This window comes from Ochotona curzoniae, unplaced genomic scaffold (assembly GCF_017591425.1).
Source record: "Ochotona curzoniae isolate NIBS_2020 unplaced genomic scaffold, NIBS_Ocur_1.0 contig_1014, whole genome shotgun sequence".
NCBI lineage: Eukaryota > Metazoa > Chordata > Mammalia > Lagomorpha > Ochotonidae > Ochotona > Ochotona curzoniae.
The window spans coordinates 27,217,571-27,244,977 of NW_024464920.1; positions in this window are offsets into that span (position 1 = coordinate 27,217,571).

Genomic DNA, 27,407 nt, shown 5'->3' on the forward strand with positions numbered 1-27,407 from the left:
ATAATATAATCTTTCATACATGGAGGTGCAACTACTGAGCCACAGGTAGAAGGAAATATCTGCTGGAGGTTTCTCCAACCACCTACTTAAAGGTGAACTAATTAGTTTGATGTAATACTCAGGTAAACTTTAAGAATAATGTTGATTTAGTTGCAATCATAATATAATCTTTCATACATGAAGGTAAAAGGAAATATCTCCTGGAGGTTTCTCCAATCACCTACTCAAAGGTGAACTAATTAGTTTGATGTTATACTCTCATCTGATCATTTTATAACAAATATTTCTGGCTACCAATTATAAAATGATGTATAAGACACTAGAAAAATAGATGTGATGCATGGCCCCAATTTTCATAGCACATAAAATCTTGAAAGAAGAACATTAAAAAACTCTGCAGTTAATACGCAGACTAAGGACTTAGATCAGAGATGAGCCATAGCAGCTGTACACAAAAATCAGAACTATTTAAGGCAAAATATTTCACCAAACTAGCAGCAGGACACATCACCAAAAATCGATTTAAAATATACCCATTTGATAACACTTGTGATGTATAGACTTTAATGAACTCTGATTTGGAATATGAAGTTTTAATTTCATCATTGCTTTTGTATTTCAATTACTTGACTAAGGATTTATTGGTTCAATATGACTTTGTGTTTATTTCATGCTTTTTAAAATTAAGCTGCTGAATCATTCTTGAATGTTTAATGCTCTGTCAGCACATGGGTGACATTTTTATTAAATATTATTTACTGTTTGCACACTAGAATATACTCTCAAAAAGTTTCAACTAAGTGTTTATAGGCCAGATCTCTGACATCTTCTCCAGATTGAATCTCTTCTGGATGAGTTTGCCATGTTGTGAAATGACTGAACAAACTTACATTCAGAAAATTAACCCAAAGCATTTCAGGTTTGAACTTTAACTATTCAAACCGTCTCTTATCTTCTATACCTTTAACTTATGACTTTAATAATATATTTATTATTAATAATTCATTATTAAATTAGCTAAGAACTTTCTCAATCACAAATGTATTCTAATTTAATGATTAAAAATAATAGCTTGGTGGAGCTAGCATCATGGTACAATGTATTCAGCAGCCGCCTGGGATGCCAGCATGCTATGTTGAACACAGGTTTCAATCCTGGCTGCTCCAATTCCAGCCCAGCTCCCTGTAAATGTCCCTTGGAAAGCAGCTGAGGATGAGCCAGCTAATTTAATAATAAATTACAAATTAGAGATAATCTCTTTAAAAATGTTAATTAACAACTCACAGTCATCTTTCCTTTTAATATTGATGATAAATGGCAGCAAAAGTAATTCTTATTACTTTGTCTAAAAGTTCGCCTTCAATTTCTATAAACAAGAGAACTTTAGATCTAGCATAGTCTGAACAAATGTTAAATTGACATCAACAGCTGGGATTCCAGTCCAAAGTCACAGAGGTAAATTCCCTCAACCCTAACAATCAACTCTTCAATTCTATGTAACTGAGATGAACATCAGCCTCTGCCTTCCTTGTAAATTATGGAGTAAAGCAATTTGATAAGGGAATTATTATGATCATTTAGGGAGAAAAATGTAAAGTTACTGAACTTTAAAAATAGTTGTCAGCAACTTTGTATGTTACAATTTGATGTTTCCCTAATAACTGCTTTAAAAATCATGGCAGATCACTTCTCGGCCTTTTGTCTAAGATCAGGTGTAAGAAATCATGGCGGGTGCTATGAAAAATCAAAAGTTGCTAAGAAACATCTTTGATCATTAAGAAACAATAATTTTGTCATATGAATAAAGTAAGTGCACAACGCTACAGAGAAAAGAACAGCAGAAAAGAAATAAGAATAACATTAATCTGGCACCGGTGTTCCAACCAAGTCCAAGAAGTGGAGTGTAATATTGAGGATCGAATGTGGGCTTTGAAACTAGGAGATTCAAGTATTTGAAAGCAGAAACCCGTTACAAGACAAGAGTCTGGAACCACATTTCCGGTGTCACTCAGAAGTCTGTTGAGTTCAGTCATGGACAAGCAATTGGTTGGGGCAAATGAAAAGGTCTTCAACCCATGTCACAAGGGTCTCTTGTATCTGGCTTGTGCTATTTTAGATTAGTTTCTAAGTGCCGAGATTTCTCTATGTGTTTATGGAACCTCGTGTGTTAACTAGTCACTCCATAAAGCCAATAGCACCACATTCTCCTTTGCTTTCGGCTTGGAGGAGTTTGTCTCTTCTGCCTCATTTCTTTGGGTCTTCTTCTTTCTACTCTCTCCCTGATTCATTCTTTTTTTAAAAATTGATCTGGGAGTCCCTTTAAAATAATTCTATGTTCTCTTGAAGGTTTTGTGTTCTATGCTGTAATTATCTATGTTCTATTTCATGATTAGGAACTGGTGGTGGCAAGGGGTAATGCTTGAGGAATTTCTGCTCTCTTAACAGCTAGCATGGTGAGTGATACTAAGTTGGAGCTCAGTAAATTTTGGGTGATTATAGAAATTGCCAACACAATGCCCTAAGTAGTTATTTGGTAATGGTTGTGTCTCTAGCACTTGCATCAGCAGGAACAAAGATGCAAAAGAGCATCTTAGGGAATTTTAGGGAATAAGATTAGATGGTCATCTGCACAGACACACAGATCTGGCAATATTGTTAGAGTAAATGTACAGCAGAGTGTCACATGCTTTGGGTGTAAATCCAGACGGAGGATGGGCCATGGTGGCATTAGTCAGGGAAGTCTTCATCCTGTTTAAAAAATTGAAAGAGAAAGGGAATAAAATAAAAAGGAAAAAAGCAGAAAAAAAGGAGAAAAGGAGAAAAAATAGAATTCAATGTATAAAAAGGGAACCACAGGGTCTGACGTGGGGCTGCTACATTCTCCTTCTAGCTCTCTGCATGTGGCCTGGGAGAGCAGTGGATGACGGACCCTACAGTCATGTGGGAGATCCCGAGGGGGCCCCGACTCCTGGCTGTAGGTCAGTTAAGCTCCGTTGCAGGCATCTGGGGAGTGAACCGATGGATGGAGCATCTCTCTGGCTCTCCTTCTCTCTGTGTATCTCACTTTCCAGCAAAAATAACTAAATATTTTTTTTAAAGGGAACTACAAAGCTTAAATACTATTGATACCTGATTTTTTTTTTCAGTTTATCCCTTGTATGTCAGATCTGAGTAAAGAAAAGGGAAGGCCTAAACAAGAAAAGAGAACACCTATTAGAAACCTAGACATCACAGAATATTTCAGCAATGTTTTGTTGTCAGGAAAAGATTAAAAGAATAAATCATCATGGGTTGTCTGGGGATTATTCTTTGGGAATCTTGGTTATTAAATAACCAAGGATTACTCCTAGAGGCCTTTTTGCAGTCACTCCTTGCTAGGATGAAAGCATATGATGTAAGCTTCAAGAGTAAAATAACATGTGATATATTTTGGAAGAAAGAACTGGAAAAAATAACAAGTACGTCTGGCTTGATGTTCTAGGAATACAACTAAGCAATCCAAGATTTTATTAAAAGAAAAAGTACATATTACAGAAATGAGAATACAATGTTGTGTATGTGAAGAGGCATTGTGCTGGATAAATAAAATGGAATATGCAATGGAAAAAATTAATGAAAAAATAGAAAAATGGACAAGGAAAACTATTTTCTGGAAGTGGAGAGAAGATAATGCGGATAAGTGAAATGACTGGGCAGGCCTTGGAAATGAATGCGTGACTGCTGAAGAACTTATTGATTAATGTTCACGTGGCTAGAGTGTTAGGATATGGTATTTGATGCAGAAATAAAAATGTCAATTGTAGGAAGAAATACTTTTCCAGGGTTTTTAAAAACATATTTAAACAGAAAACATCAGACAGAGAAGAGATAAAATAAATCAGAGGTAGACATATTGATTTCAGAAACAGATAATGGACCTTTTAAATGGAAATATTTTTTATTAATTAAACAGAAGATGACTATTCAGAGATTGGGAAGCATAACGAATAGAAAAACTAATATATATTAGCCTGATTCTTATTTTATAACCACTACTTTGCTAGAGTTTTCTGTCAATTTTGAAGTGCTTTCAGCTTTGAATTTGATTTTTACCCATTATAGTAATTAAAAGAACATTGCTATCAGTTCTGCTGGAAACAGTATGTTGGGACATCGATTTCAAGAATTGTATTATATATATATATCAAGGGCAAGATTTCATGAGAACAAAATGAGATATGAAGAAAGAAATAACTTAGGAAAATGTACATTGTAAGTATGTTCAGAATAGACTAAAGAAATGTAGAGTACTAGGTAAAGCACTTAGGGACATGAATTGTCAGGGAAAGACTGGGAAAAAACTGGAGGGGTGAATAAAAGTGACAGGATAAATCATGTTTGACCTGATGGACCTAATGGGTGATAGAAAGTGTGACACTTATTTTTCAGATTTATCTTCTTTTAACAACAGAAAAACATTTTATAAGGCTGAATAAGCATGGGAAAACTGGTTACAATAGAGATTTTTTTCTTCTTTCTCTTTCTTACATTTTCAAAATATGTGTATATCTAATTAATACATTGATTCCCATACAGTATAAAGGTGAAATAAGCTTGCTTAATATGTTCAAATTCACATTCTAATTGTATCTGTTTTTATAAAGTGTAACATTTGCTATGTTCTAAGCATTGTAGTAAATGCTTCCTATCAAAAGCATTGACCTGACCCTCATGGTAATTCATGAGAGTGACTATAACTTTGCAACAGAAAAGTAACTTTGTCAAACAGTGCAGATGAAAAGTAAAGGAAACAAAATTTAGATCTAGGCAGTTTCATTTACAGCTTACTTTATTGAGCTTGTTAAATCCATTTTAGCTTTACTTTCCGTTAAATCGGTAAGGCACTGAATGCCCTGAGAAATTCTTTTCTGGTAAGGAAGAGATATTGCTATATTAGGTACACAGGAGTGAGTTACTTTTGCTCCTTGACCTTTTATGTTAATGTTAATGTAACAGTGGGTCATTAGGGAACAAGCAGAAGCTACTCTGGGTAGATCTACTCTTACACATTCATTGGAAGCCAAATGAAAATCAAGAACGAGTATCCCTGTAGTCCAAATGATACAAGCTATATGATTATTTTTATGCAAAAGATAAAAACAGGGAACTCTGACTTGTGGTAAGAGAAGTCAAAACAGTGGTTGATTCTGTTTTATTATTATTATTATTGTTATTGTTATTATTATTATTATTGTTATTTTGAAGGCTGAGTTACAGAGGGAGGGAGAGACAAAAACAGAGAGATCTTTTATCCTCTGGTTCATTCTCCAATGGCTGCAACAGCCAGAATTGGGAGCAGGCCAAAGGTAAAAGTCTGGAACTTCCTCTGGATTTTCCATGTGGATGGCAGATTTCCAAACACTTGATTCTTCTTCTGCTTTCCAAGGCAAATTAGCAGGGAACAAAATTAGAAGTAGAGCAGTTGGGCCTTGAAGCAGTGCCCACGTGGGATGCCAGCATTGCATGGAACTCCTGTACCATAATGCCAAGCCCCAAATAATGGTTGCTTCTAAAGGAGGAGAGTGACTTGGAAGGTGGCACAGGACTTTCCTGGTTGAAGGAAATGCTTCACAACTTGTGAGTTATGATTACATGGCTCTGTACATTTGTCTAAATCAATCGAGTTGTACACTGAAAGTTTGTGTATTGTATTATATGTAAATATCACCTCAACAAATTACATAAAATGCCGTTATTATAAAATCACAAAATTACATTATTTTAGTTATTTTTATCTTAAAAAAAATAAAAGGAACAGCTATTGAGACAGTAGTGGACATTCTCTACAACCTTCATGGCCAAAGTTTGTCAATATTGGCATCGTTTTTGAGTGGGTAGTAGCTTGGCCTAAGCTATCCTGTACTATTTAATGTTCTGTGTTGTCAACATTCATTTTGTGGTGTAAATTCTTCTCCCATAGAATAGCTACTCCAGAGTTATATCTTCTCAAGGAAAGATGTACAAAGTTATTAGGAAGAAATTTCGCTGTAACCCTTGAAGCTAACCTCAGGGTCATTACAATAGTCACCAGCTCCATGATTGATTACTCATTCTAGGTCCCTTTTCCCTTAGGTCCACTTCTGCTGATTTAGGTGAGGTCCTTTGGGTTCTCATTCTTGAGGGACTAAGCCCCATATTCATCATAGTCTTTTTAGGCTCTGTGTGCTGTACTGCTGCACTGTCAATAAAATGAGGCAGAAATTTCCAGCAGACACTCTGCTAGATCACTTGGGATCTATTAGATCACCTGGAATCTATCTTGTCATGCTCCTATGGTGTAACAGTAACAATAACATATTAGGATGTGTTAACTTCTAGATGGAGTTTCAGGCTCCTGACTTCAGCCTGGTCCAGTTCCAATGTGGCCATTTGATGAGTGGACAGTTTATATTCTATCTGTCTCTCTCTGTAAACTCTGCCTTTCAAATAAAAACTAAAGTACGTATTTTAAAAATGTAAACATTATTCTTAGATTGAGGGTAATATAAAAACAGATTATAGGGAAGGTGCAGGGTTGCTTGCTGACCACCACTCCAGTTCTGGTCTGGTAGTTTTTAGACAAGAAGCATAGATTTCTCAAGTACTTTACTGCAGCTGATGATAAGCAGCACCATGCCACTTCACACTGATTCTGAGATCTGGTTTAGTGCTGTTAATGTCTTTTTGAGGATGGTGCCTTCTTCTTACAAAGTACATATTTAAGCTCTTGACTCTGTTCTACCTTCAGAAGACCATTCTATGTATCTATAAGGCTGGTAGCATCTAACATATGGCAAAACCCAGAAAATTCCATGACCATGTGTCCACTGACTACAGACTCTGGTTTTAAGTGAGTCCTTTTGTCCCTTGTGATAACATGTGAGGTATTAATACAGTGAATTCTGTAAATGAATGGATAACAAATTTGGATGAAGCATACAAGAAAAATGAACTGATTGGAAACAAACATCGATCCTAACGAATGTAACTTACTGTCTTCTTAAGGGTTAACTCACTGTAAAGTAACTATCTTACCAAAAACTTCATTCCCCTGAAAGGAGTTGTTGTACTGAGGGCCCAGTGTTGGCCTCTTTGCTGGCAGGTTTGATCATTGGTTACCACCAATGTGTGGATGAACCTCAAGGAGTAGGAATCTATTGCTTGTTCTGCTAGAACAGGGATGGGCAAAATGGCAGCTACTGTTGTCCACTGGCATACTCTGTTTTGTTTTTTGTTAATTATCTTCTTTTGGTAGATATTAGCATGCAATGCTTTATCCTTGCTTTTTAAAAGATTTATTAAGTCAGATATATACAGAGGAGGAGAGACAGAGAGAAACATCTTCTGTCTGATGATTCACTTCTCAAGTGGCCTCAATGGCTGGAACTGCACCGATCTGAAGCCAAGAGCTCTTCTGGGTCTCCAGAAGGGTGCAGGTCCCAAGGTTTTGGTCTGTCCTCGACTGCTTTCCCAGGCCATAACAGGGAGCTGGATGCGAAGTGGGAATAAACTGGCACCCATATGGGATCCCAATGAGTTCAAGGTAAGGACTTTAGCCGCTAGGCTACCATGCCAGGCCCAATGTTTTGTACTTGTTTCTAAGGTTTCATCTGCCTACCTCTTCCTAGACTCCTTCTCTTTCTTGATTCTTACTTTTTATCCTTTATGTCACATTTATTTTTTCCTCAAGCTGCTTCGTCTTCAATGTGGAGTGAATGCTCGTAGTAATCACTGGAACCCCTGTCAGTCGGAAGCGTTTCCCTCGTCATTGTCTTTCAGAACCACTTTGAGAGCCATCCAGTTATGGTTCATATTCACATGGCGAGCTATCAGCCTGTGTAACTGTGTCCTACACTGGACTTTAATGGAGTCACAGGTGTGGGCTGGTGTGGAAGTGTTGATGCAACAGTGGTGGATGCTACGAAAGGCTAGCGTAGCTTGTTACTTGTATCCCTAGTGCTTTATTTCAGGTATAGCATTTGTATCTTGTTATAAAGTGCTGATTTCACTTTGGAATTTAAGCCTGTGTTACTGACTTGAGTTCTTTAGAGGTCTTCTTTTAAGTAACCTTCTAACTCCATCAATACCTCAGTTTTGGGGAAGCACTGAATAAATTATTACACATGATTTGGTTTCACAGACTTTTGTAATCACAACAGTGCCTTTTATTTACTTCAAAGCAGAGTGAGAATATTTCAGAATGTGCTTCTAAGTATGTCAATGGTCTGACAGCACTTCGCTCTACAACAAAGCAACTGTTTTACGCATGGACTTTAATCTGGTTTCAGAAATAATGTCATTCCCCTGTGCCTCATTTGCCTCCTAAGCATATCTGATATATTAAAATGTCTTAACAATTGGCATTTAACAGGCATGGATGTATTAGAAAAAAATTGCCAATCAGAATGCATAATCTACAAATAAGGTAGTCATATATTTTAATTTTCCAAATGAAGGCACCTTTGAAAGTAAAAGAACATGCTATTAATAATCATGCCAGAAGAAAGGCATAAAAGGAGACCACATCCAGCAAACTGGGATCCTTGGTCACTTAGTGATAAATAAAGAATAAGACTATGCAGCCATGTATTGGTTGAATAAACAAGAAGGTTTGGCTAGATGTCTCTACTGTTTATGTGTAAGTTATTTGTTTGAGAGGCCAAGATACACAAATAGATAAATAACACATTGCCATCTGTGTGTTCATTCTCCAAGCTCCAGTAACAACAACTGGGGATGGGCCAGAGTTGAACTCGGGAGCTAGAATGCAATCCATGTCTCCCAAGAGGGTGGAGGAATTCAGTTCTCCAAGATATCCCCATTTCCTCCCAAGGTCTGCACTGGAAGGAAACTGGAATCAGAAGCCAGTAATCAAACCCAGGCATTTGGAAATGGACTGTAGGCATCTTAACTGTTTGTCCAAGCACCCACTCCAAGCACTTGTTAAGTGTGTGATATAAGTTTCTAATGAACATATAAAATACCATTGGGCAGATTATACTAGGTGATACTTTTAGAATGTCCTCTAGAATTTTTTATCTTTATAGTTGAGGAAATTATATTATATGAGAGTGTCAGGATGAGATGCTCACTGCTGGGCACACTTTATATACAAGTAGTATATGGTGAAGTTAGAGTTCTGTTGTTTCACACTACGTGATAGTCTCCGAATATCTAATGCTTACCTTATGGCTGATATTGAGGCCCCTGAGGTCTTGTATATGAGAAGGGTCAAAGCAATCTAACAACTCTTATTCCACATACAGCTGCCAGTCTGTATGTATGTATCATGCATGTATATATGATACATGCAATGTGTAGGTGATTCCCCACACAGGTAAATGAATGCTTCCTGGAATGGGATCCCTTTAAGTATGGTTAAAAAACAGTCAGATACAGAAGGCTTCATTTGAGTAAAGGGACCCAGAGTGAAATTTGCATGACATACTTGGAGAATTATAAATATTCTGGGGTAGTTGGAGATAAAGTGATGATCATCACACAAAGTTCATTAAGATGATGGCTTCCACAGCTCTGCTTAAAGGAAATGAAGTTGGCCACTGCACACCAGCTGTTCTTCTTAGTAGAGGAAGGAAAAGAGTCCAATTTTTGAAGAGGTGAAAGTCTTTGTAATAAATCTAATGAAAATAAAATTCTCTATTGCTTAGATTCAAGATAAAGGTGACTGTAAAACAATCAATAAAAGAAAAAATGTGTTTTAGTGCACATTTTTTCTTGAAGAACTGGTTGGTTTGTGTCATAGAAGAAACAAACTTACATAATCAGAATTTTAGAGCTGAGGAGTTTGTAAAAATGTTTCCCACTCTGACCTTTTTTAACTTCACAAATGAAATAGCAGGAAGAATAGGAAATATGAGTGATTTAATATGGATATGAACAGATACCGTTTCACTAAAATGTTGCCTAACATAAAAGCTTTTATCAATACTGCATATATGTCTTTTAAAAATATATCAGTATTTATTTGAAAGGCAGAATGGGAGAAGGCAAAGGGGATATCTTTCATCTCCTGGTTCATTCCTTAAATAGCTGCAAGAGCCAGGGCTGGACCAGGTTGAAGGCAGAAGTCAGTAACTTCTTCTGTCTCCTCTAAGAGAGGCAGGGGCTCAAATACTTGATCCATCCACTGTTGCTTGCTCTTCCCAGGTGCATGGGCAAAGAGCTGGTTGAGCTCTGGAACATAAAATCCAAACAGTGACTTAATCCGCTGAGCCACAAGACTGGCCCACCAGACTACCCACCTTTCGTGTACTGCATATTGTGATTGTTACAATAGAGTAGCTTTGAGTTTAAAGCATGCCACTTGCAAAGATTTATTGTTATTTTAAATCTCATATATTTTGAAGAAATTTCCATAAGACACATTTGTATACGTATGGTGTAATTATATAAGAAAGAATAAAATAATTTATATTAATTTTCACGTAATTTTTTAGGGATAAATTGCAGCAAGATTAGACCAGATGATGAAGGGGAAATGAAAGATTGAAAAAATGAACTGGGATGGAAATTAAACAAAGAGAAAAAGGAATAAGGGAAGAGAGAAAAATTAAGACTTCAGAAAGCAATGGGGAAACAGCAGTTTTACATGCACATTTGTATCTGTTTTTCTAATAATGAAACTGGAATTTCTCCGTGTGGTCCAATTTATTCTAATAATGAAATTTGATTATTTAAGACATTAGAATAGGGAGTGGAAAAAATTTGTACTTTCTCAGCCAAACCAAACTCAACTTTTAACTGTTATTTTCTGAGTTTGGACCCCTATGGGCAAAACTTTTGCCAACTTCTGGTGCCACAGAAACCCCTAAAACCTCAGGGAAGGAGGGAAGGAAGAAGAAAGAGGGAGAGAGAGATTTCTAGATTATAAGTTAAAGCAAATATAAAATTTGATTATGTTATCTTTTTAAATTAATATTTGCATATAAATTATTATATTTCCAACTTTTCCTCTTATTGTAGTTTTAGGGTAATATTTCTGAAACAAAGTAAAATCTACTTACATGTTGGAAAGATTAATCCAAGCAAAAATTCTAAAGAAAACAAGTAATCCCTTTCTCTAATTTTTAGATTCCAAAGACAACAGCATAAGGTAGAAATGAGGTATGAAACATTGTTTTCATGCCTGACTCAAAAACTTTATGAGATTGTTCTGTATGAGGCTTCCAGAGGATAGAAATATTCCTAAAACAGCTTATGCAAGTACTGGATAACTAACCCATGAACAATTTACTTCCACTCAGGCATTGAGAACGTAAATGTTACCCATTTTCATACATTTAAAGTTTTCAGCCAACAGTACTTGAATCATATAACTTAACAGCGTATAGAAAAAAATACATATGAGCGAGAAATGTATTTTGCAATGACCCTGCCAGTGATACGATATGAGTGTACCGTGAAATGGGCCGTGCTGGAGAGGGGACAGATTGACTACTGGGCGGTTGCCAGTGATATCTTCTGACACTCCCTGGCCTCATGTGTTATTGATCAGGCAGCCAGGGCTCTGGAAAATCCAAGCCAGGAAGGTAAAAAACAGAACAGATCTTACCTCAATTATGGGGATTGGAGGGAATGGGACATAGAACATACACTTAATCGGCTGTCAAATATTTCATTTCAAAGCGGAACACTAAATTATAGTGCAAATTAGATTACTGGTAAAGAATTTTTTTCTCATTTGGTTATTCTGAACTTCACAGTGACACTTTATGATCGTGCTGCATTGAAAGAAAAATATCTGTCCAGGTATGGCTAGCTCTCATGCACTGGTCACTTGGTTAAGAAAATGAATGATACACCTGGAAGATGGTGGACTCTGTTGAGCAACCCTTGAGTAAATCTGGCTTCTGTATGTTCGTTTGTCTTTGTAACATTACAAAATTTTTTTTAATTAGTAACCAAGGTGAAAAAGGGGGGGGGATTCTCTAACATGTAAATTTCTGGCTTCTCTTGAAAAAATGGAAAGTGTGTGGGTATTTAGGGCTGAGAATTCTGTAAAGCAGCAAGCCATGGCTCCCAATATTGCAGACTCCTTAGGCTCTGCATTTCAGGTACAATGCTGGCCAAGTGGTCCTATTGCTAGTCATGCTTTATTTTAGTTGCTTGACTTTTTTGGAGATGTTTATTTTCCACTCTAGGTCATTTTTTTCTTTTTATGTTTGTAGAGTTTCCTTTTTAAAGATTTGGCAGTATTTTTCTATATTTCTTCATAAATAGATATTATATATACATATATATACACACATCTAATTTTTTCTTGGAAACAGGGCTATTAGTATCTTCGAATGTAGGATTTATGGCAGTGATGGTAAAGTGAAGAAAGGGGCTTATTATTATTATTAGAATGGAATGACTAGTGAAGATAATATTTATTAATGTCTACAAAATAATAAAATTCCATTAATTTAAAAATATTTACACTGACTTCCACATATAAGAAAAAGCATGAGTATTCCTATTTTTATATCGGACTGATTCCACTTAGCATAATAATTTAGTTTCATCCTTTTGGGGGCTGATGTCAGGGTTTCATTTCTTTTTCCTGGCTAAATATTACATTGTGTTTGTATGCTGCCTTGTCTATCTAGTCATCAATGGATGGACAGCTACACTGATTCTGTGTCTTTACTATTGTAAATTGGACTGTAACAAATGTGGATGTGCAAGTATCTCTTTCACACTCTGATTCCACTTCCTCTGGATATGTTCCCAGAAGTGAGAAAGCTGGGTCATGTAGTAGGTCCATTTTTAGCTTAATTTTTTTGAAGAATTTTCTCCATATTATTTTCCATAATGGTTATACTAATTTGCATTTCCAAGATCTTGTCAACTTTTCTTAGTTTTTGATTTTTCAATGAGAACAGTGGCTTCTCTGTGATGCAGTAAAAACACTGCAGAGTGTAACTCAGTAGAGGAACTCCATGGAAATGAAGAGACCATGAATGTGTCCCCAGTCTTTTACCATGTTTCCTCTTCATTGAATGGGTTTAACTTTTTACTTTTTATGTACCAGGTTCCAAACTGACCTCTGGAATTCTAACTCTCATTGTCTCTTAAACCCATTGTGCTCTTCGTTCAGAATAATCAAATACCATCTAGATAATGACTGATTATAACAAATACTGCAGCCCATAGTTCCCTTTGCATGGGATGTGAACAGAAGCAACGTGTCTAATATTTAGGGAATACCTGACTTAGGAATGAGGTAATGAACAGCATTAGATCTAGTGGACAAAATGATGGTAGAGCCAAATGATGAGCTCTTTGTTCCCTGATGACTGCACGGAACAGAGCATCCCAGTTACCAACCTTTGCCTGTATCTGTTAGTGCTACGTGAAAAGAAAACAAGAAACTTCATTTTGCCTAAGCCGGTGTTAATTTGGGCTTTTACTGCAACTTATCTAAAACTGCATGTGAACTGATATTGCTTTTTGGGTTCTTTGAAAGCCCAAATTATCTCTTTGACTTGTATTCAAAAGTGTTCGAATAATTTTGACTGAAAAAGGAAAAAAATTACTGTTACAACTTTTTAAATTACTCCCTTGGATGCTTTTCTACTAAGTGGAACTTAAATAAATTTATTTTCAGTCATGCACATGGTTACATTGTTATGAAATCATTATACAAAAATGCCAGTGACCTAATGTATATTGAACAGGGAAAGCATGCTCTGTTTCCTTCTAAATGATCAAGTATCACAGACACCCATTGCAGTCCCATTTCATTCAGAAAATGAATTTACCCCAAGGGAACAGAGTCAAATGTGCAAAAGAAATGATGTGAGTGTTTTCTGCTAAACCATGTGGATGTTCTGAGTAGGAAAAGATAAAGTTACTAAGCCACCCAAGAGAGGTCTTTGAGGTAGGCTGTTTTTCAGGCTCAATTTAAAATCTGGCAATGATGGCCCCTAAAGTTTGGACTGCTCTAAATGTTGTTATAAATAAACAGAGGATTTCATTTTTCTAAATCTAAGAAAACAGCAACTTTTTATGGTAGCAAATTTTATGTTTTAATTAATGTACTTGAGTGGTGATTACTAATGTTGCTCCTCATTTTTAATAGATGAGGCTGGTCACAAGATTTATGGATTATTCAAAATAATAACAATAACAATAACAACAACCACCAACCAACCCATCTTGGACATCATTCAAAGATGCCTTAGGAATATTTTTAGTAAGTTTAACATTCACATTTTTCTTTCCCTTGGATCTGTAATATTATAGCCAGAACATACTGGGAAATTTTGAAGTCAAGAACTAATAGTAACCCCCAGTGGAGATGATAAGGTTGGAGCTGTGTATTAGACCAATAAGACCATCCCAAAGTACATTATACCCATTTTGTATGAATAACTTACATTATACCCATTTTGTATGAATAACTTAATTCAACTTTCAAATGACACCAATTTTCTCACTTCAAATTGGCTTATCAGGCACAGGGCTTAGTTTCAGAACAGTTGGGCAGAGAAAAAGACCAATTTAGAGAATGGTCTAAGCATTGAGTATATACTTTCAAGAATTATTGGGGAAAACTGTCATATTCCTTTTAAGTTACAGATGCATAAAGTAAAATAATTCATTAAAAACTCATTTTTTTTCTCATAGCAAACTTTCTGTGTAAACTGTTGGGTCTTTTAATCTTATTCTGAAATACATCGAATTGTGAAATGGTCTTTCTTCATATGTATGAATGCATTAAAGGAAGAGCCTTCTTCCATCAAAAGGATAAGCACCCAGATTCTCATCTCTTTACTAATCATTGATGATTCTTTTAGCTTTTCTACTCCTGGGTTTCCCCACCAAACCCATGGCGATGTGTTTTTCCTAGTTGTTATGTGGAGGTGTTTTCGTGAGATGCTCCTCTTGCATCATTTTATGTATCTGGGAGAAATGACACATTACCTCTTAAGGTTTTAAATAATAAATTAAAAAATTAGACCAAATGACAGTGACTACTTTGAGAAAACACTGAAATGGATTTTCAGTTGTAAGATGTGATGTTCTTTATTATCAATTATTAGAGCACCTGTGGCAGAGGGCATAATTAACTGTTGGCCCCAAATACTGCTTTCTGAACCCAACACTGCATTCCCGTACTTATCATAGGGTATTCCAGGTTTGTGATTGAACATATTACAAACATGTTGGAAGACATTAAGGCCATTTCTGGGACAAGTGGGACCCCTCTGATGGGACACTTTGGTGTAAGTATTCTGCAGCAACCTAGTTGAACTTAGAATTGTATTGCAGCCCAAGGTGGTTACTAATTAACCTACTCGGACCCCCTTCCCTGTACATAGCTTAGAGCTTATACCATCGTCTGAATGCTTTCTAAGCCTCTTTTGCCCCCTTCATTTTTTTTTTCTCACAGGTGTTTCCTCATCAAATCTCTCACATGTTATTCTCACCTTGGTGTTTAACTTTTACACAGTCTGTTCCCTTGAAATTACATGGTGAGGTTATTTAAGGTTTTGTAATTTGGTAGCTAAATTTCTTATCAACTTGCAGTATCCACTTACTTTGAGATAAAAAAATAGTTTATTCCATAGAAGAACATATGTATTTCTTTGACTCTTAAATTATTTTTTATGAATAATAGTAATGGTTTGTGAGAAACTGACTGTTGATACTGATTATTGCGAAGCAATATGAACAAGAATCATCTTAAAAATAAAAAGAATAACATGCAAAGAAGAAAACATGCACCCGTGGAATGTTTTGAGTCCTTGTAACTATTGCTTTTTTAAATTCCTCCCCAAATGCCTATCAAAACCTGAACAAACTCAGTGGGAAATATTTTTATTTCTTTATAACAGAGGTATAATAATTAGACCAGCTAAAATAAACAAAGAAAAATAGAAATTTAAGGATAATTGAGGGATAGATTCTATTTTTACTGAATTAACTGAAAAATCACAAACAAAGCAAAAATACTTCCATTTTTTATGCCTAATCATAATACATTTAAAATTTTATATTATTTTCACTTATTCGGTAAGCATCTTTATCTATTGCTTCTTATTGATCCTCATAAAATAGTATAAAATGTCACTGGAGGATATATCATGTCTATGTGGTCTAATTCTATTAAATAATTAAATGCTGTTAAACCAAGTATTTAAATTACTTTCATTATTTTTTTGCTACTGAAGATAACGTTATTTAAGATGAATTCCCAAACCTATAACCAGTAAGATCACACCTTAATTATTCTGAAAACTCTTGCCTCTTTTTGTACTCCCAATAGTATGAGATTGTTTCCTCCACTGCGTGCTTGATAGCCTGCTAGCATTGCCTTCATCGGAAAATGAGATGAGAATCTCCCAGGCATTTCACATGGAAGAGGGATCTTCAAGTACGGCTAAGAGTTTGGTAGCCAATCCTGTTTACTTTTGTAAACTATTTCTACTTATCCTTTGCACATTGATCTATTGATATTTTCCTTATCTAATGAAGCCTTTAACAAATTATTCTTGGTGAATTACATTGGAAGCCAATGCTTCCTTCAGATTGGCTGTCCACAGCCTTTTGGTTTGTTTGCTAACTTCGCACTTTAACATTTTGCAGCTCAGTGCTGAGAGGTGAGGGTGAAGGTTTTGAGTACAGACATGATCAGTGCTTTCTTGTAGTTTCCACACCTTTTCCTTCTTGGATTCTACGAATTTGACTACATATTTTTAGATGCCTCATGCAAGCAGAATTGCGCAGTGTTTGCTTTTCTTATTTCACTTCAAGTTTCATCCAGGTTGTTGTGTATTGCAGAATTTGTTCTTAAGGTTGAATAGTACTTCAATATTTGAATGTGCCATGTTTTCTTTATGCATTCATTTGCTTTTGGACTTTTGGCCTTCATAGTGTTGTAATATAAAAATAGGAGGGTGATTTTAACTCCAACATCTGATTTTCAGTTCTTTCAGGTAAATGCCAAAAGTGGACATTGTAAATAATATTGTTCTTTTTCCGTTTTTCTGTTTTCCATGGCTGTTACATTGTTTTACATTCCCACCCACAGTGTTCATGATTCTAATTTCTCTACTTCCACACCAATGTTTTGTTCTCTTTAAAAAAAATATGTACAATAGCCATCCTGACAAATGTGGGATGGTATTTTGTGGTTCTGACTTTTTACTTCTCTAATGATTAGTGTTGTTGAACCTACTTTCTTATGCTCATTGGCCATTCAGATGTGTTTGGAGAAACGTTCTGGTTTTTTGCATGTTTTAAAATTAGTATAATGATATCGTGATCCACTTAAATAGAACAATGATGCTCCTGTGAATGTGGCTGAAAGACTGTACTATTGTAATAACACAGGGGAAAAGAGTGGAGGGGAGGGTGAGGGGGAGGGTGGAAGGAGAAATCCCAGAATCAATGAGACTGTACCATCAAATAATAAAACATAGAAAATTAGGTTGTTAGTTTTTTTAAATTATTGACTTGTTAAAGTTTCTTATAAATCTTGACTACAGTAAGTCCTTGTCAGATCCTTCTCTCATGCCGTAAGTTATATCTTCTGTGCAGATACTTTTGTTTATTTTAGTGTCTCATCCATGAAATACCTGTCAACATCAGTGTCGTGACACTTTCTCCTTTGTTTTCTGCAAGTATTTTTTAATGTGCCATGTGTTAGCATTTTACGTCTATGGATAAAAGAGTTACTTTTTGGACATAGTACAATATAGTATCCAATGAATTTTATTGTTTGTCTTGAGAATATCCTGTTGCCATGGTTTGAGTATGGTTTATTCTCACGGAAGGTTAATCTTGTGGTTTAATTTTTCAATATGATGGTGCTAGCAGGTGAACCTTTGGGATCCCTCATGAATAGATGCCTGTGTCCTGCAGGATTGAGTGGTTTCTTGCTCTTGTGAGACTGGCTCAGTTATCAGGAGCTCAGGCTGTGATGAAGTGAGTCCATCCCCTGTGCCTGGTCTCTTCTGCATGTGCTTGCCGGCTCCTTTGCTTTTCCTCCAGTGCTCTGAAGAATCTCAGGTCTCTCTGGAAACCAAGTACGGGTACTGTGCTCTGGGCCTTCTAACACCATGAGCCGAAACAAACCTCCTTCTCAATGATCCGGCTTCAGCTATTATATTACAGCAATAGATAAAGAAGCAGTAGCAGCATTGTTGAAGAGTTTAGCCTTTCCTCATGGCATATTCTTGGAACTTTTGTTGAAAAATCAGTTAAACATTGATACATGGACTTACTTGGGGGCTATTCTTTCTATTGGTTTCATATGTCTGTTTTTATGCCAGTACTATAGTGTAGTGTACATTTTAAAATCAGAAAATAAAACGTGTTTAGCTTTCTTCTTTGTCAAAATGGTGTTGGCTGTTGTGCTCTTTTGTGGTTCGGTATGTTTTTGAATTCTTCGTCTAATTCTGTGAAAGAAAATGCCATTGGGGTTTGTTGAGGATTCTATTGAATCTAGCTTGTTTTAAATAGTAGCGAAAGTTTGACAATATTAGGTCTTCCAAACCATGAATACAGGATACATTTCTATTTGTGTGTGCCTTGTTTGGTTTGTTTTATTAATATCTTAGGTAGTTTTAAAGATCCAAGTCTGTCACATTTTTGCTTTATCTCCTTTTTTTCCCTTTAAAATTTTTTTTTCATACTGTTCCATAGGCGCAGGGATTCTCCCTTCCATCTGCCTTCATTCTCTTCCAATATTTTTCCTCACATTATTACAATAATACAGTTCCTCTACACAGTCACAAGTCCAACATTCTGCTATTTAACTATGTGATGGCATTATAGACAATGGTAGAAAATCTAGTATTCTTTTGTCAAGATGTATTTAACAGCTTCATTGACTTTTATTTTGGAGGAGAGATGCATACTGTAGTTGTATCTTCACTGCCTAGTATGCTAGTCTGCATGCTACAGTTAATCTAAATGTTTTATTCTTTTGAATTCCATTGCATATGAGATTATTTTCCTGATTTCCTTTGCAAATATTTTGTCTTTAGTGTAGAAAAATAGAATGGATTTTTGTATGTTGATTTTTTTTTTACCTGCAACTTCACTGACTCTTTTCATTAGTTTCTAACTCTCTGTCTCTCTCTCTCTTTCAGGCGTTCTAGGATGTAATGGCATTCTAGATGAGATTGCTATGATCTGAATGAATCATTAGAATTTATGTGTTGCAATTATCTCCCAAGGAGATAGTACTAAGTAGGTGTCAGTGGAGCCTTCCAAGGGTGACCAGATAATGGTGGTAGAATCTCCAAGAATGAAATTAATGCCGTTTCCGAGGGGCTGGAGGGAGCTTGTTTGTCCTTGTGTTGTGGAACAGGGAGAGGTGCCACCCATAAGAAAGCAGGCATTCACTTGTTGGTGATTCAAGCTCTAGAATTTTACTGATGTTCAATCTCTAGGACTGTGAAAAATAATATTTGTTGACAAGCTTCTAGTTTGTGGCACCTTGCTATGACAGTCTGGTGAATTAGGACATGAATCATGTTATCTGTAAACACAGATAATTTTATTACTTTTTGATATAAATGACTTTTATTTGTAATTTTTCTTGCTTAATTGCTATAACTGGGACTTCCAGGGTTGTGACCAACAACAACAGTGAGAGCAGACATCCTTGTCTTTTTCCTAAAGAAAAAGCTTTAATTTTGGGGGATAGCTTTGGCCATTTGTAGTCTCTTGTATTTCCAGATAAAATTTTGTATCATTTTTTCAATTTTCAAGAGGAATTTTGTTGGGGTTTTGATTGGAATCATAGTGAATCTGTATATTACTTTTGGTTACATGGACATTTGGGTGACATTGGTCTTGCTGGTCCAGGAACATGGTAAGTTTCTTCTTTTAGAGTCTTCAATTTCTTAAAAAATGTTTTATAATTTTCATTATAGAGGTCCTCCACATCTTTAGCTAGGTCAATTCCATGGTATTTGAGAAACCTGCTTGCTGTTTTAAAGAGGACTGTACTTTAGGCCTGGCGTGGCCTAGCATCTAAAATCCTCGCTTTGAACGTGCCAGGATCCCATTTGGTTGCCGGCTCTAATCCTGGCAGCTCCACTTCCCATCCAGCTCCTTGCTTGTGGCCTGGGAAAACAGTCGAGGACGGTCCAAAGCCTTGGGACTCTGCACCATGTGAGAGATGTGGAAGAAGATCCTGGCACCTGGTTTCGGATCGGCACAGCACCAGCCCTTGCGATCACTTGGGGAGTGAATCATTGGATGGAAGATCCTCTCCATCTCGCCTCTTCTCTGTATATCTGACTTTCCAATAAAAATAAAATAAATCTAAAAAAAAATAAATAAAGAGGACTGTACTTACAATTTAAAGAACTTGCTATAGGTTTATTTAGATTATTAATTGCCTCATAATTTAGTTTTGGTGGATTGTATGTGTTCGAAAATCTATCCATTTTTTCTAGTGTTCTTATTTGTTGGCATATAGTTGTCTTATAATTTCTAATAATTCTATGTGTGTCCGAGGTATCACTTGTAATATTACTTTTTTCATCTCTGATTCTATTAATTAATTTCTTCTCCCTCCTTTTTTGATTAGTTGAGCTGATGAGGAATCTATATTGTTGATTTTCTCAAAGAATCAGCTCTTTGATCCATGGAGCTTATGTATTTTTCTTTCGGTCTCTCTTTGGTTTTCCTCCCTTATTTTGGTTTTTTTTTCTTGTTAATCTTGGGCTTGCTTTGCTGTTGTTTTCTAGCTCCTTCAAATGTGTGGTTAACTCATTTACTTGGTGCTTTTCTAATTTCCTAACACAAGCATTGATTGAGATGAACTTTCCTCATAACACTGCCTTATTGTATCCCATGGATTTTGATATGTTGTGTTGATACTTTTATTTGTTTCAAGCAATTTTTGAGTTCCTCATAGGGAAAATTAACTCAGTGTTCATATAGCAACATATGATTCAATCTCCAGGTCGTTGTATGTCTTCTGGACTTTGACAAATATTGTCATGAATTTTAAATTAATGTCTGGCAAAATCAATCATTGAAGTCATTGCACCCTGGGCTTACTTTACTGACAGATTTTAAATGATTACTTCCACTTTCATGCTAATTATAGGTCTGCTCAAGGTTTCCAGTATTTTATATTAGTAGGTTTTATGTCTTTGTGAATTTATTAATTTCCTTTAGATTATCCAGTTGCTGGTGCATAATTTCTTTTTACAGTAAATTTTGGAATTTGTTTTTTTTTTCTTTGACTTTAGTTAAAAATGTAATTTTCAATGGCTGAAGCTGAGCCGATCTGAAGCCAGGAGCCCGGAGCCTCTTCCAGGTCTCGCCCATATAGGTGCAGTGCCCCAAGGCTTTGGGCCGTCCTTGACCATTTTCTCAGGCCACAAATAGGGAGCTGGATGGGATGCTGGAATCAGAACTGGTGCCCATTTGGATGCCGGTGCATGCAAGGCAAGGACTTCAGCCACTACACATGGACCCGTTTCATATATCTTTGACTTCTTAGATCTGGATGTCAATTTTGTCCTTCAGATTTTAGAATTTATCAGTTTTTATTTTTATGAATAAACTTTGTTTGTTTTGTTTCTAATCATCTGTCTTCAAGTTTGCTGATGCCTTCATCTCTTCGATGTAGTCTGCTACTGAGCCCGCCTCTGATTTTCTGTCCAGTTATTATATTCTTACGCATTTCTGTTTTGTACTTTTGCATTTTACATCTCTTTTCTGAAATTCTCACATTTCACTTGTATTATTGTCCAAGTCTTAAGGAACAAAGTGAATACCTCTCTCATTCTGTATAGGTTGGTCTCATTTTGAAAATCCCTACTAACCAGCTTGACCAGACATTCTGGAAGTTTCTATTCACTATTTTCCTGATCTGGGAAAAGCACGCAGGTGAGAATTTGTCCACTTAGTTGTCTTCATTCAGGGGTTTTGAGTTTGGCCTCAATAGGTTTAAAGCACATCTCTAATCCCACTATGTAACTGGACAAGTGTTGTAAAACCAGCAGTTTGGTATCAATTCTGTTGAAATCCTTTGAAGAACCTGGGTGTCAAAAACTCATATCAGTGCCTTTCTTTATGTAACATGAGTTTTTGCTTGTTTGTTTCTTTGTTAGTTTTTGTTGCATTCTCACTCTTCTGAGCACCTGGAACGGAGGAAGAAAGGAAAGGACCTGTAAGGTGCATACCTGTATACCAGCCCAAGCTGAAATTTCCATTCTCTCTTTAACCCTGCAGAGGAATTGACTTTTATCACAAGAATGGTAAGAGCTCTTTAATAGTTGTTTATGAAAAGAGAAATGTGATGAGACTTGTTTCAGAGATTTTGTCAGAAATGTGAAAAATGACCGTGAGGAAGAAAGCCTGGAGATAGCATGAACTGGAGTAGGAGAGCACATGAAAGTTGATGATGGACATGACATTAATAGGATTTGAAGGATGTGGACATCAACACAAGGGCAGATTTCTAGGCTGCTGGATGGAGTAATTTCATTGAATGTGTCATTTTCTGAGGCAGAGATTAAAGGAGGAAGCACTTGGAAGGAAGGTATTGGCTGTAGATTTCAAAAATCCTTTGTAAGTAGTAACGTTATTCGTGATGCATTACTATATAAAACAAAATCATTTTTTATCTGTAAGTAAATAGTTTTGAAATTATGTTGGCTTTGGTTAAATGAAAATTTGTTACTTGCTGTAGGAGGGAATTTCCAGTCATTCTAAGGAACAAGTAAAACAAGAAGTAGTTTCCCCACTGGGATTTCCCAGATGGATGAGCAAATGTTGGTTCAAATTACAGAATTCTCACAGCCTTGAAGGTCAAGATTTGGTTTATAATGAAGGCAAGATTTTACAAGAACATTCAGTTTCTTAAGGGCTCCAAATAGTTTACATGAATAAATGGTCCAAAGATGACTTCAATGTTACCAGGTTGAATCACCTTTTTTTTTTTAAATTTGTCTCAGTACATGAGTTTATAATATTTGCTTAGAATTAGATGAAATGTATAGGTACCTAATATGTTAGCCTTTTTCTTGAAGAAGGCAGAATAAGCATACAAATCAAAGGACTTGGTTTATATTCACAACTACGCTCACCTGGGTAAGATAAAAATGATCTTGCTAAAGAATCTGAGGTATAAACCTTTTTCTTATAATCATGCGTTTGTCTCTTCTGGGCTTACAAACAAGTACTGAAGGAGTTTCTATTCTGCTAAAGCACAATTGTGTTGGTTTATTGTGCTTTTTAAATAGAGCATTTGTAACCTAATTAAATAAATTCCTATTGGCATTATTATGTCATGTTCTCAGATAAATGATATGTGAGCATAACCTGTACTTTGAAGATGCTATTGTTATTTTAAACCTCAATTATATTGAAAAAGCTCTCTCTACCTCTGTTATATAAGTGTGTGTATATATGTATATACATATGTATATACATACCTATATACATATATATATATACACACATATATACATATATAGTAGCAATTGGAGATAGTATGTGTGTATTGTATGAGGAGGTTATAATCATAAATTCTTCTTGCTCTGGAGACTTCTAGATCAAGTAAATTATTTGGTTTTGATATTCAGGTTGCACCTTCTGATAGCAAGCAATGACTTTGAGAAGGAGAAAGGCATGCCAGTGAGTGTAGTATGTGGCAGGACCCTTATTTCCTAGCTATGTCCCACAATAAGACATCTCTTAAGAACAATTATTTGGGCTATCCCTTCCAAAATAGTACACACTCACTTAGACAACATTTGTTTTCCGTCACAAGGATGCCCTGAGTTGGCCAGCTGGCTGAAGTAATTGTGTGATTGGTATACTCAGCTTGACAGCTGCTTGTTCAGAAATCAATCTCCAAAAGAGGGAATTCAGAGATTTATTTGCTATATGATTTCCTGGTGTGTGTGTGTGTGTGTGTGTGAGAGAGAGAGAGAGAGAGAGAGAGAATGGGTTTTCTGTTGCTATTTGCTTCCAATTCAACTGCACTAAATAGGCAGTAAGGCATTGACAGAACATTCTTTAGACTGTAGTCTAATATTCTAGCCTCAATCCTTAGTACTTCTAAGTACTCCGTGGAGACATACTCTTAATATTTTATTTTCAAGGCCACAATGGCTCCAGTTTTCATGATTACCAACTTCTAACACAGTTAACACTCCCCTTATCAAGTGCAGTTTACCCCAACCATCGCCAGAAGGAAAACAATAGCGTTAAACAAGCCATACTAACATGCAGTTAACAAAGACTCACAATACCTTTAAAAGTGGTTTCAAAAACGATGCTTTAAAAAATTTGGTTATTATTTTATAATATGGTTCTTTAGGTTCCAGTATTTCCTTTTCCAAATCTTTCCTTCCCCTTGACTGATTCTCCTGTATTATTACAATGGTATAGTCCTTCATTACACTCTTAAGTCCATCATTCTCTATTCATGTGTGTCCTGACATTGTAGATATGGACAATGGCAAGGAGTCCAAAATCCGATTGTCAAGATATATTTAGCAGTTTCATTGGGAGTATATCTTTGATTTGGAAGTAGAGATGCATGCTTCATTATATCTTCACAACTAGATATGACAGTCTCTATTTCACAATTACTATACATCCCCTTAAATGAAAAGCCATAAAGCAAAATCAGTAACAGGAAGAATAATAGAAAATTTATAGCGCCATGAAGTTAAATAACATGCTACTGAATGACCAATAAAAAACTTCCTAAAAAATGCTGTGGGGCCCAGTGCAATAGCCTAGTGCCTAAGTCCTCACCTTGAATGCGCTGGGATCCCATATGGGCACTGGTTCTAATCCCAGCGGCCCCGCTTCCCATCCAGCTCCCTGCTTGTGGCCTGGGAAAGCAGTCGAGGAAAGCCCAAGGCCTTGGAACCCTGTACTTGCATAGGAGACCTAGAGGAAGTTCCTGGCTCCTGGCTTCAGATCGGCTCAGCTCCCGCTGTTGCAGTCACTTGGGGAGCTAAATCATCAGATAGAAGATCTTCCTCTCTGTCTTTTCTCCTCTCTGTATATCTGCTTTTCCAATAAAAATAAATTAATTAAAAAATAAAGCTTTTTTAAAAAAGAAAGAAAACTGCTGCTCTGTGACCCTAATTAGGTTAGTTAGTGAAGAAATAAAGGACCATGGCCTTAAGCATGGCATATAAACTTGTTGGTTGTGTCAGTAAAACATATCATTACAGTAGGTTCTAGACTTTAGTCCTTAGATTGAGCTAAGCTAGAATCATATATTTCTAGCCATCAATGTCTGTAGCTTTTTTTGGTGATGTATCATTCTTTCTTCTCAATGCATCCATGATGAAATGCATCTTTTTTATTTAAAAATTTGCCATATTTTCTCCCTTCCTCTAGTCCATCAGTGGTGGCATCATTTTACCAAGCACTGACATTTTTTCTGACAATTTGAGTGCACATTAATCCTTGTTTTCTCAAAACTCTATCTTACAGTCATACATAATAGCACTTAGCTGTTCTACAATTATTAAATGTGTCATAAATTTACTTCCAGATATGTTAAAAATACAAATATTTGACATCTTTAACTTTCTCTAAAGCGGTGGTTCATGAAGTAAAGACTTAGCATCCTGAATGAATCTGATGAAGTTAAGGTTTGACAACCACTAATCCAGACATGTCTGACTTATAAATGTACTTGAAGGTTAGAGATTTTGTTTAAGGGCCAAATTATTTTAACTAATAGTAAATTGTGCCTTTCTAAAAAATAAACTTGCAGTTTGTGACCATACTTTGACAGATAGACTGAATTTCACAAAAGCAAGCTTTAATACCCAAGCTCAGTGTTAGGTTCATGGGCAGATGTTTAACAAATTTAGTGATTTTAATGCAATTTTTATGTGAGTTAATTTATGCAAGCACACATAAGCATACTACCAGCAGAAAGCAACATTGGGAAAAATGTTGAGAGCAGTTAGATAAAATCCACATTTTAATCAAGTTTGTCTAAAACTCCAATGTGTCAGATTGTTTTAACATCTTATTTTGGCCTCTAATTTTCCTTGTTTTTCCTATCCTTCTAAGCATAAGCCATATTAGCATAAGCATAAGCCTATCAGCATATTAGCATAAGCTGAAGGCTAATATTATCTTGGAAAAAATGTCCATAGAATTTATCAAATACCAGCCTTTTACTTGACATTGTCTTGCTATATTTAGTTGTCTTAAGGAGATCCTTCTTGTCCTGTCTATGTATAATTTTTAAAGTATAGTAATAAAAAGGATGGGCCTGTATGAGTAGTTTACATGGTTTAAACAATTGAAAATACTCTGTAAATACATTTCTTGGCAGAGTGCAGTAATTGGATGACAAATGAAGTGAAGAAAAGTCAAGAAAAAATATGTTTTGAAAGAACTGTCACATGGAAGTACATGATTGGTTAAAAGCTAGTTAGGGGTAGTGTGAATGAAACGATCAGCATTGCTGTCCTGGCTCTGATCAGTTCTGTGTTGAACTGTGACAATATTTTCTGTGCCGTTTCAGAACTACGTTTTCTTAACAAAAAACACTGTCATGTCTGGTACATGGTGCACCCACCAAGCAGTCAAAAGCAATTAAATGAATAATTTGGATAAAGTCAATTTTTATTCACTCCATGCATATTGAAAAAAAAGATCAAATAAACCTCAAGTAAGACTGAAATTTAATGGGTTTTATATTTCATGAGACTCTTAAGTGCAGAGAAATAACACCTACAACATGTTGCCCTACATCTGTCTTAAAGTTGAATGAGTAGTTAGTTAAATGAAGCACTTTTACCAAGATCCATAAATATTATAACCTGCTTTGAACTTATGGCAAACAATGCTTTTATTACATGTTTTCAATCATGAAGAAGAGGAAAGGACAAAAGTAACATGCTTTCTTTTCTGTGACTCAGACTTATGAATGCTTTCCAATAATTTCACCCTTAAGTGCAATGGAAGTTGTTCATAAGGGCACAGATGAATATTCATTCAGGAACCAGCTGTATAATCCAGAGGGAAAAAATGAGCTAATTTATACATCAGATCGAACACTTGGGTACTTCCCAGTATGTTCAAACATCTGGAAAATCTTTTTAATATTGTGTCTTCTTTTGGTCCTGTCTTTTCACTTAGTCTCGATAGAGGGAAAATGAGACTCAAATGTCGCGAGAAAGAGTCGGCTGAAGTTTATGTAAAGAGGACCAATTATTTTTCCTATTTGACTTCCTCTCCAATTTTGCATACTGAAGGGTTGGTTGTCTAAGGCTGCCAGCATTCCCTTGAACCAAAATCAGCAAACATCCAAGTGCTGTGAATTTTCTTCTTCAGAATCCATACTTCATTATCCTGGGAACCTGACAGAATAAAAGAAAACTGCTTGCTTTTAAATTGGTTTCACATTTATCGGG